General features: G+C 44.2%; 1 protein-coding gene and 1 long non-coding RNA gene across 2 annotated transcripts in view; one reads left to right on the forward strand and one right to left on the reverse strand.

The window, feature by feature from the left end:
- The window catches only part of LOC125367958 (zinc finger protein 420-like), a 35289-nt gene that overhangs the window by 21616 nt on the left and 1606 nt on the right, over positions 1-12067 (forward strand).
- Positions 1012-12067, reverse strand: part of LOC125367962 — a 31712-nt gene continuing 20656 nt past the window's right edge. Inside the window, exons 2-3 of the long non-coding RNA XR_007214200.1 lie at positions 10917-10920; positions 1012-1058 (exon numbers count right to left, since the gene is read on the reverse strand). This is a non-coding gene — a long non-coding RNA (uncharacterized LOC125367962). The remainder of the gene's footprint in view (positions 1059-10916; positions 10921-12067) is intronic.

A 12067-nucleotide genomic window follows, 5' to 3' on the forward strand; every position in this document is an offset into this window, starting at 1 on the left:
GAGTCATAAGAGTGACTCTACTCTAGAAATAAAACTAAAACTACTTAAGAAAAACGTTTGGTTTTTTTTTTGTTGTTGTAAAACAATCTGAAACTTCACCATGAAGGACTTTCAGGATAGAAATGTCAACATGATAACTTATAGATTGTTACTTGTCTTAGCAAGGAGAGCAACTGGTAACATGTTATTTAATCAGTTACTTGTTTTTATTTATTTATTTTTATTTTTGCCAGTCCTGGAGCTTGGACTTGGGACCTGAGCACTGTCCCTGGCTTCTTTTTGCTCAAAGCTAGCACTCTACCTCTTGAGCCACAGTGCCACTTCCAGCTTTTACTGTTTATGTGGTGCTGAGGAATCAAACCCAGGGCTTCATGCATGGTAGGCAAGCACTCTACCACTAAGCCATGTTCCCAGCCCCCTACTTTTTTTATTTTTTATTTTTTTTTGCACTTAAAATGGTACTTTTTTAGGGGTTGGATGTGGTCAGTGAAAAGCACTTACATGGCATATGTGAGCCACTGGAATCACCACAGAACCACCAAAATGGAGGGGTGAGGGGAAGCCAGGCACTTGTGGCTCTTAACCTGTAATCCTAGCTACTCAAGAGTCTGAGATCTGAGGATAGCAATTTGCTGCCCGTGCAGGCAGGAGAGTCTGTGTGACTTATCTCCAGTTAATCAGCAAAAAGCAAGAAGTGAAACTGTGGCTTCAATGGTAGAGCGCCAGCCTTGAACCAGAGAAAAAGCTAAGAGACATTGCCTAGGCCCTGAGTTCAAGCCCTAGTACCAGTACACACACACACACAAAAGGTGCTTTCCCTTGGGACAGGAAACTATCTTATATACACTATATGTATTTTTTTTTTTTTTTGCCAGTCCTGGGCCTTGGACTCAGGGCCTGAGCACTGTCCCTGACTTCTTTTTGCTCAAGGCTAGCACTCTACCACTTGAGCCACAGCGCCACTTCTGGCCTTTTCTATATATGTGGTGCTGGGGAATCGAACCCAGGGCTTCATGTATACGAGGCAAGCACTCTTGCCACTAGGCCATATTCCCAGCCTCACCATATGTATTTAAAATCTTTTACCAGTCTTCATTTAGGTGAGATGCAATTTCTTACTGTGAAAAATGCCTTATTGAATAACTTTTTTTGCTGTTGGTAATCAAGAGTTTTCCTAAGGTAGTTAACAAAAATTGGTACTGAGTCAGCTATTATTCACACTTTAAATCTCACTGGATAATTTCTTAAAAGTAGAAACTATTGTAGTGGTTTCAATTACAAGCCTGCAACCAGAGACACATTTCCTTGCATCCCTAAATCTGGTATAGGTTTGAATATTTTCCTGGTTAAACATCTGGTTCATGGCTAAACAATGGAATTGTTCAAATCATATCTTACTCATGTGTCTTCCATTAATATCATAGAACTGTGATATCTTGTTGTTTATTGAGACAGTATCTTGTTAAGTTTCATAGACTGGCCTTAGATTTGCTATGTAGCACAAGCTGGCCTTGAACTTGTCATCCTCCTGCTTCAGCCTTCCAAGTACTGGGGTTATGGTGCATGCTACCTAGCCTGGGAGAAATATGTCGTAGTTAGAAAATTCCAGGTTACTACCAGGTTATTACATGCCGGCCTTACCTTCTCCCAGGTTGTTGTGGTTTATATCTGTCTTTATGGTGACATTATCAAATTGAATTTTAAGATACGAATGCACTCACTTGTCTTCATTATTATAAACTGTCTCAAAAGGATAATAATGTTTAAATTTTATGTTTTAGTTGACTCATTTTGTAGGATATCAATTTTGTCAACAAATGGATGTGATTCTTGTTTTTATCCTGGATATTTATAGTGATTTCCTTATTACTTAGTCTAATTATCATTAAGCCTCTGGAACAAGGTGATGCTAGTAGGAATCTAGTCATTTTCCTCAGTGGAATGGAATCACTTTAATTACCTCTAGTTTGGAGGTAATAGACTGTTTGGGCTCAGTTTGCTGCGATTTCTATTCCCTTTTTACTAGAAATGCCTATTGAATACAGTTGTTGTTTTTTTGTACATCCATATAGTATCTTCTTGAGTGTGTTAATGTGATAAGTTGTGCTGTAGTCATTAAGAGAATACAGTATTGGTGTAAGAATGAAAAAGTAGACCAATGGAGCAAAATAAAGAGCCCTGAAAAACGCTAACATATATGTTGTCATGTAATTTGGGATAAGAGCCCTCCAGTGTGGTTGAGTAATAAATGGTGGTTTTCAATCTGTTAGCAACTGGCCAGGTATATATCTATATGGATAAAATGTTACTCGTGCTGGTCACCACTGACACCCTTACTCAGTCCTAGTGAGAGCTCATGGCATTGAATTCAAACCCCAGTACTAGCAGAAATAAAAATTAAATAAGAATAAATGGGGGGCTGGGAATATGACCTAGTGGCAAGAGTGCTTGCCTTCAACACATGAAGCTCCGGTTCGATTTCCCAGCACCACATATATGGAAAATGGCCAGAAGGGGCGCTGTGGCTCAAGTGGCTGAGGCTAGCCTTGAGCCAGAAAGAGCGTGGGACAGTGCTCAGGCCCTGAATCCAAGGCCCAGGACTGGCAAAAAAAAAAAAAAAAAAGAATAAATGGGCCTGGCACTGGTGACACATATCTGTAATCCCAGATACTCAGAAGGCTGAAATCTGAGCAGTGCAGTTCAAAGCTAGCCCAGATCGGAAAGTCTATGAAACTCTTATCTCCAGTAAATTACCAAAAAGCCAGAAGAGACACTGTGGTTCAAGTGATAGAGTGCTAGCTTTGAGCAAAAGAAGCTCAAGGACAGCCAAGTTCAAGCCCAGGCCTGGCACATACACATGCACACACATATACACATACACAAAATTCCAGCCTCACTGATTTGTGCACTTATGAGACATATTGCCATTCTGAGAAACTAGACAGCATGATCACTTGTAATCCCTACTGGGCTGATCCCATTTCTTTCCTGAACAAGCCTGGGCCAGGACAATTTCAGTGCTAACTCCTTTGGGAAATATCCCCCAACAGCCTCTTGTTACTGTTTGCACGCTTCAGTCCTCCTCCAGAAGGCATATTATAAACATATGTACTCAATAGAGCTTGAAAACACTTGAGCAAAACCTGAGAAAACTAGACAAAAGCAAGAAACCTTCTGTCAGTAAATCATGATCTCAGATAGTGGAATCTTTTTGCATGAAGTGAGACCAAGGTATGTATTACAAACAAGTCTTTAGAGTTCCTTTATTGGAGTCTCAATTGGAGCTAGCACTGACCAGAGGTGAGCAGGTACTTACAAAGGAAGTAAGCACGTTCATACTCTTTGGGGGCTGGGTTAAATAGTTGCAAACTTAAGTAGTTTGCACAGTTTCAAAAGGTCTTCTTGTGCCCATTCATCCTGATCTTGTACTTGGTACTGTCATCATCTGCAGTGTTCTAACCTTTATAGGGATGAAGGACTTTCAATGCTTGTGTTCTTGAAAAAGCACAAGGATAGAGGAAGGAACACATGCATTCCAATGGGTAATAGACCCCGTTAGCCTTGTAGTGTCATTTCAGACAACATTTCCCAAATGCCCACCATGTGTCATGCAGAGCATAATAAAGTCTTAACTGAAAGGTTTTGTCCTTTTTTTTTTTGTCAGTCCTGGGGCTTGAACTCTTTTGCGCTTAGGCTCTGTCCCTGATCTGCTTTTGCTCAAGGCTAGGTCTCTACCACTTGAGCCACAGCACCACTTCTGATTTTTTTCTGAATAGTTTATTGGAGATAGAGTCTCATGGACTTTATTGCCTGGGCTGGCTTTGAACTTTGACCCTCCTATCTCAGCCTCCTGAGAAGGTAGGATTATAAGTGTGAGCCACCGCATCTAGCCCACTTACTGTTATTCGTGCTCCACAACTGAACCACACCTCAAGTTCTGACTTCTTTTCTGGTCAATTGAAGATAAGTGTCTCACACACTTGTATAACTAGTCTGGCTTTGAACCTGGGTCCTCAGATCTCAGTTTCCTGAGTAGCTAGGGCTATAGCAGACAATGCCTTTAGTGGATAGCAGGTTAAAGGTCTGGAGCTTGCTTTTTGTTCCCGGGAAGTGTTCCCTACCTGTTTCAATTAATAATACCAAGGGGGTTTGTTTGTTTTTCAGTAAGTCAGAATTCTTTAACAGTGTGCCAATGGCTGACACCTGTAAGACTCTTAGCTCCACCAGAAAACCGGTGCCGTGTCTCCAAGTGGTAGAGAGCTAGGCTTGAGCACAAAGAGGTTTAGGGACGGTGCCCAGGCCCAGAGTTAAAGCTCCAGGACTGGAGGGAGGGGGGAAATCTAGGGGCTGAGGATGGAGCTCAGTGCCGCACATTTTCCTAGCATACTGCAGATCCTGGGTTCATCGCTGTCACTGCAAATAGAACCAAACAATCTTCTGCCAGAACTATCCACCTACACGTCACAGATACTGAACGGTAGGCTAACAACTAACTGCAAGAGAGGGAGCGAGGGAGGGAAGGAGCAAGCCATCCGTCCTGGTCAGGGAAAGGAGACAGGATTCGGGGAACCGAGCGTGACCTGTAGTACGCCTTGTGGTACTTACTTCGGGGTTATTTTTATTGAGTGCTTGATATGTGCCTAGTATAAACGTATCAGCATCTGCTAGTGCTATGAGTCCTTAAGGCTTGGCAAAGGACAAACCCCGAGCCTTGCTTAGATCTCCGCAGCCAGGACTCAGGTTCAGGGTTCAGCGCTCAGCGCTGTCAGGCTGTTCCTACTGCGCTTGCACACCACGAGCGCGAGCCCACGGGAAAACTACATTTCCCACAAGCCTCCGCGAGGCCTCCTTCCGGCCGCCTGGGCACTGTCGGCTGGGGGCGGGAAGAGAGGTGAGTCGGTCGGTCGCCTTGAGGAGATGGGCACGGGGGCGGCGCGGCCTTCTGTGTGAGTCGGATCCCGGGGACGCGGAGTTGGTGACGCCCACTGGGCAGTCGGCCCCCTGCCGAGTCCTCCGCGCTCCCGCCTCCGGGCGCGGAGGCCGGGGAACGGGCTCCGAGCTTGCCGTCGTGAATCGCGGAGTGAAGACACACACAACAAAACGCCAGGGCGCGAACCACCGAGGGTCTCCGGCCCTCCGCGGAAAGCCGGGCGCCGAGTGGCGCTGACGCGGCTTCCCCCGGCCCGCGGGCCCCTCGTCGCGTCTCGGCAGCGCGGACGTGGCGTGGGCGCCGCGGCGGGGCTCGGCCCCGCTCGTCCGGGGGGAGGCCCCGGGATGGAGACCCTCGCTGTGCCCTGGCAGACCTCACAGCCCAGCGGCAGGGCGCACTTGTGTTTCCTCCTTGTTACAGGAAATACAATGCTTTCCTAGACGGGGAGACATTTGCTTCCTCTTTATTGCTTTATGTTTTCCTGGGAAAGTGTGGAAACGATTAAGGTCTTAAAAAGGGCAGCAGTGCTGCCTTGCTGTTAAGCAGATCAGGGGAGAGGAGACATAAAGCTAGCTGCAAAAGTAAGAGAGTTTCTGGTGTCTCCGTTAAATGGATTCCCTCTTTGAGAGATAATTAAGGGTAGACTCCACACACACCCCTCTCCAGTGAGTATTTACATGTGTCTTGGGCAAGCATTACATTTCTCCTGTGAACCTGTTTCTAATATTTGGGTCCTCTATAAGTACTGCATAAGGAGTGGCTATTTTTAGTTTGTAAAATAGATTAGAGCTTAGGTATATGAAGTAACCTTTTATTTCAATGTGTGTGTGCATGTGCTCCAGGACTGGGAATTGAACTCAGGGCCTAGGTGCTGTCCTTTAGGGTTTTTTTTTTGTGTGTGTGTGTGTGTGTGTGTGTGTGTGTGTGTGTGTTTGCTTAAAGCTGTCACTGTTCCACTAAGCTACTGCATCATTTCTGTCTTTATGGTGCCTTATTGGAGATACTCTTATGCACTTTCCTGACAGTACTAGCTTCTAACCTTGATCCTCAGATCTCAGCCTTCTGAGTAGCTAGGATTGGTATGGGCCATTGAGACCCTGTTCTCATCCAGTTTTGTGTTGGTATAGGAAAAGCATGGGTGTGTAGGGGTGTTTTAGAAGCAGAATGTCATGTAAAAAATTATACTAACAAATTATTTGGAAGTTCTGAGGTACATCTGATTTCATGGCTTCTTGTTTTGTTCCAGCTTTGGTTTTTGTGGACCTTGCAGTTGTCCAACAGAAAAATACTGAGAAGGTCTGACCAGTTTTTACAGTTTGAGAGCCATGGCCCATGTAAGTTATGTTTCTTCATCCCCATCTCAATCCTCCCCTGCCCCCTGCCCAAGGGATCTTTCTGTGTAGTCCAGGTTGGCCTGGAATTCATGATGGCCTGCCTCAGCCTTCCAAGGGCTGAGCTTACAAGCACTGAGCACAGTTTGACGCGTACTAGCATAGAGAAGAAAAGCTAAGGAACAGAACCCAGACCATGAGTTCAAGCCCTAGTATCATCACACAAAAGAGAGAAAGGCAAAGAGAGAGACAATCTAATATATTCAAAATGAAAATTACTGTAGAGTATGTTTTTTTTAAGCTAACTAAAACAGTCATGACAGAGAAATGTATAATAAAATCTTTCTTCATGCCAGGTGCCAGTGGCTCATGCCAACAATCCTAGCTATTCATGAGACCGAGATCTGAGGATCACAGTTTGAAGCCAGACCTGGCAGGAAAGTCTGTGAGACGCTTTTCTCCAATTAATCACAGAAAAAAGCCTGAAGTGGAGTTGTGTCTCAAGTGGTAGAGTGCTAGCCTTGAGCAAAAAGGAGCTCAGGGACAGCACCCACACCTAGAGTTCAAGCCTCAGGAATGAAACTAAGAAAGTCTTCATGATAATTCAGTATGTCCTTTCAGAGATTGTGTAAGTACAAGGCTAGCACTCTGCCACTTGAGCCACAGAACCACTTATGTATTTTCTATATATGTGGTGCTGGGGAATTGAACCCAGGGCTTCATGTATAGAGGCAAGCACTCTTGCCACTAGGCCATATTCCCAGCTCCTGTAAGTACAAGAGAAATCTCTTGTTAGTATTTTTGCATCATCATTAAAGTTGGAAAATATATTTCTTTGGTAGAGATACAACATACAAAAGGCTGGTGTGTGCTGTTTGGTTATTTTATTTGTTTCAAGATACCTTTAGATACAAAAAATTTTACATGCAGCCACGGGAACACTCTCAGATGTTTATTTTTTTTGTCATAAATTTCCAACCCTGTGCTGTTTGTATACTGTATATTTTCTACTCTGTAATGCAATTCTCATTTTTTTCACTTCCCATGTAAGAAAATACTTATTTTCACAAATAATACATGAGTTTATTTGTTTCAGGGTTCAGTGACGTTCAGGGATGTGGCCATTGACTTCTCTCAGGAAGAATGGGAATTCTTGAACTCTGCCCAGAAGGACCTGTACAGAGATGTAATGTGGGAGAACTACAGCAACTTCATCTCACTAGGTTGGTCATTTATCCCACAGGATAGGAACTTCCTTTGCTGTCCATTTCAGGACAGTCTTTTGAGAAACTAGGTAGAGCTTTAGCTCTCTATTCTTAAGAAGAATAGGCCAGGTACACACACACAGACACAGATACACACACACACACTTCCTGATTTATGCTTTGGAATTTTACCCAGTCTGATTGTAAAGACTTTCAGGTTTATAATTTCATGTGGCATGCTGGGCATCAGTGGCTCACACCTGTCATCCTAGCTACTCAGAATGCTGAGATCTGAGGATTGCGGTTCAAAGCCAGCCCATAGAAGGAAAGTCTATGAGACTCTTATTATCTCCAATTAACTTCCAAAAAGCTGAAAATGGCACTGTGGTTCAAAGTGGTAGAGCTCTAGCCTTGAGCGCAAAAGCTCAGGGATAACATGTAGGCCCTGAGTTCAAGCTCTATCACACACAAGAAAATTCATATATATTTTTTTCTAAACATGCCCTTCCATATGTAAACCAGATATGAATGTCTTATTGGATGAAGAAGGAAAGGAACCCAGCATGGTTGTGAAGGAAGGAACAAGAAGATACTTGCCTGGTTAAGAGCTGAGCAGAAACGTAGAAATTATTGTTTTAGGAATTAGCCAAGCTAGTTAGTGGAAGGTACCTTGACTGGTTATTAGCCATCTGTCCTCAAAAGCCTATGGGGAAGGGCTTAAGGAGACCTTAAGCTTTAAGATCTCTTAAGTGTGGACTAGCAAAGTTACTGTTGGCTTTTTTTTTTCTATTTTTCAGTAATGGGGCTTAAACTGAGCCTGGAAGCTGTCCCTGAGCTCTTCAGCTCAAGGCTAGTGCTCTACCACTTTGAGACACAGCTACACTTCTGGTTTTCTGGAGGCTCATTGGAAATAAGAGTCTCATGGAGTTTTCTGCCTGGGCTGACTTTGAAATCAGCCTCCTGAGTAGCTAGGATTATAGGCATGAGACACCAGCTTGTGTGAAAAGCCAATCAAGAGGATGATGTCCTGAGTTCAAGCCCCAGTACTGACACACACACACACACACACACACACACACACACACACACACAATGACAAGACGGAGACAGAATGGTTAGGGTGGCTAGGGCTATAACAGGGTAACAGGAGTCTTGTTGCTTGTGGTACAGTTAAGTATTTTGATTATGGTAAGTGTTAAATGCAAGGTTACACATGATATAATTGCATGGAGCTAAACACATGGATACATGCATATATTGTGAAATCCAAGTTCTCTGAATTATACCATATATACTAACAAGTTTCTTGGTTTGAATATTGTGCTGGGTGAGGGGTACATGAAACTTTTCTGTGCATTTCTGTACAACTTCCTATGAAGCTACAGTTGTTTCCAAATAAAAAGTGAAAAACAAAAGTGTTGAGGTTGACCTCAAGTTCCTTGACCAGGAACTTAGGTGTCATCTTCCCATCAGCCTCTGTAGGATATCTGAAGATGCCGTAGACGGCATGGCTGGAGCTGTGTACATGTGCTGCTTTTCTCACAGTGGTAGAGGCATGAGATCCAAGCTGAGAGTGCCCACACAGGCAGGCTCTCATGCAGGTCCCTTCCTTGCTGTTTTCTCAAATCCCTTCACATGAGCCAGCTCTAATCTCCGTGTGTGTGTGTGTGTGTCTGAACTTGAGAGAGATCACATTCATTCATCTATAACAGGTTCTATGAAATGTGTCTGTACTAATTTACTTATTCCAATATTTGCACATATTTGGTTTAAAATGACATCATTGTTATTAGTAGTTTGTTTACTCAAAACAACTGTTTTTTGTTTTGCCAGTTCTGGGGCTTGGACTCAGGGCGTGGGCACTGTCCCGGGCTTCTTTTTGCTCAAGGTTAGCACTCTACCACTTGAGCCACAGCACCACTTCTGTCCTTTTCTGTTTATGTGGTACTGGGGAATCAAACCCAGGGCTTCATGCATGCTAGGAAAGCACTCTACCACTGAGCCACATTCCCAGCCCCATTTTCTTGACCTGAAATTGGGATGTGAATTAGGTATTTGATACTTTCCCTCATTGATTGATGTTCTACCACTTGAGCCATGTCTCTTAACCACCAGCTTACTGTTTTCGTTATCAGAATTCTATGTTATTCTTGTTACTTTTTTGTGTGCCCTTCCTGGACTTGAACTCAGGACCTGGGCGCTGTCCCTGAACTTTTTGTACTCAAGGCCAGTGGTGTTCTACCTGAGCCACAGGACCACTTCTGGATTTTTTAGTGCTTAATTGGAAGTAAGAGTCTCACACACGTTTTTGCCCAGGCTGGCTTTAAACCACAATTCTCAGATCTCAGCCTCCTGAATAGCTAGGATTATAGATATGAGCCATTGGCACCTGGCTCTTTTTTTTTGGGGGGGGGGGGATATTTCTAGCATCTGGTGAGGTAGTCCCTTCTCTTTGCTCTTTTTATCCACTTTTTTTTTTTTTTCTTGTCAGTCGTGGCACTTGAACTCTGGGCCTGGGCACTGTCCCTGAGCACTTCAGCTCAAGGCTAGCACTCTACCACTTGAGCTACAGCGCCACTTCCAATTTTCTGGTTGTTCATTGGAGGTAAGAGTCTCACAGACTTTCCTGCCCGGACTGGTTTTGAACTTCAATCCTCAGATCTCAGCCTCCTGAGTAGCTAGGACTTTAGGCATGAGCCATCAGCACCGAGCTTTTTCTGCACTTCCTGGTCGCCATTTATTTTTCCTTTTGGATTTTGAATAAACTTGCCTAACTCAAGGGAAAATAAAACCTTGAGGTTTTGTTGTCGTTTTACTTTGGCATTGGGTATTGGACTCAGAGACTCCCTACCATCTGAGTCACAGCTCCAGTCCATCAAGACAGTATGGAAGATAGTTTATAGATAATTTCTCCTGCAGGGTGGAGCCATATTAGTAGAGATTTGTAAGATTCAGCTTGAAAGGTAAAAGTCTTCAACTTGATCCTTTATTGTCATGCACCCTTTCACCTCTATTTCAAGAAACCAAGTAACTAGGGGCTGGGAATATGGCCTAGTGGTAAAGTGCTTGCCTCCCATACATGAAGCCCTGGGTTCGATTCCTCAGCACCACATATATAGAAAAAGCCGGAAGTGGTGCTGTGCCTCAAGTGGCAGAGTGCTAGCCTTGAGCAAAAAGAAGCCAGGGACAGTGCTCAGGTCCTGAGTTCAAGCCACAGGACTAGCAACAAAAAACCAAATAACTAGATGAACCCAGTGCTTCCTTCTCTGAGGTCTATCTGCACCGTCATTTTTACATGGCCCCACGCTACAGACTGCCTGTGTCTCATATTTTTACCTCCCACCTTGGGATCCAAACTGTCTCTGGACCTTCCTCCCTCTCTTCTCCCCTTCCCTCCATGCTTCCCTCCTTCTCTTTCCCCATCCCTCCTCTTCTTCCCCCTCTCCCCACCCCCCTCTGTCTTTTCATCTCACTGTATTGTCCAGTCTGGTTTTGAACTCTTGGGCTCAGATGATTCTGTTGTTATTGTTGTTGTGAGTCATGGGGCTTGAACTCTGAGCCTGGGCGCTGTCCTTGAGCTCTTCAGCTCAAGGCTAGTGCTCTACCACTTGAGTAGCCAGTATTATAGGCATGAGCCACTGACGCCTGGCTCTAGAGATTCTTCTGCCTCAGTGTCCCTAATGGCTGGGACTGTAGGTGTGCATCATGCTCAGGTCAAGGCTTTATTTCTCCAAACAGTGTTGTAGCAGGTGAAGAATAGAATTTCTACTTTAGTTTTGTGCATTTTAATATTCATATAGTGACCTTCAGTCCTATGGAGCCACTGTTTAGGTTATCTCTTGAGTATCTCAAGGGATACCTGCTACTAATAAAATCACAGAATTGAGTACTCTGCCACAGCCTCTAGACTCAGTTATTCTTGATATGTAGTGTTGTCAAAGGCAAGGATATTATGTATATACCACTGTTAGAGTGAGGGAGAGATCTAGTCCTTCATTTCTAATAGGCATTTGTTGTTAACCGTAGCCCAAGGCAGTGGGACAGGATACAGGAGCCAAAGGAAAGAGGAAATAGACGCAGAATTTAGTGGGGACCAGGGGACCCAAGGCTCACCAGCACTTGGATCCTGAGTTCCCACAAGTAAGTATATTTATTGAGGTCACACAGGGAAGGTTACCATAGATATATGCAAAACAAAGTCTGTGCACTAATGTAACAATCAGAGCCAAACAGTTTGTGAGAAACACTGATTCCCTTATTGTTTTGAGGAAGGAGACTGCCACCCAGGCAAGTTCCGATATGTATTGTACTATAGCGTCTAGCCTTCAGAATTGGGCTCTCAGTCCATGGTTTACTTTCAAGGTCTAGTTCCCAGCCCTCCCAGCACTGGGGGGTGGGGGAGCATTCCAGTCTCTTAACCCTTTCCACAGCTGTTTGTTTTAACCTTTCCATGGCCAGCTCTCAGTGTTCCACGACTCCCTTTCAACCCTTTTCCAGGCTTTCACAGCTCCGCTTCAGAGTTCCTACAGTCATTATTTTTTAATCCTTTCCTTTGAGTCTGGAATGGGAAAACAGCACATGTTTGCTTTCTTCTCTTTTTT

This window comes from Perognathus longimembris, chromosome 20 (assembly GCF_023159225.1).
Source record: "Perognathus longimembris pacificus isolate PPM17 chromosome 20, ASM2315922v1, whole genome shotgun sequence".
Classification (NCBI taxonomy): Eukaryota; Metazoa; Chordata; class Mammalia; order Rodentia; family Heteromyidae; genus Perognathus; species Perognathus longimembris.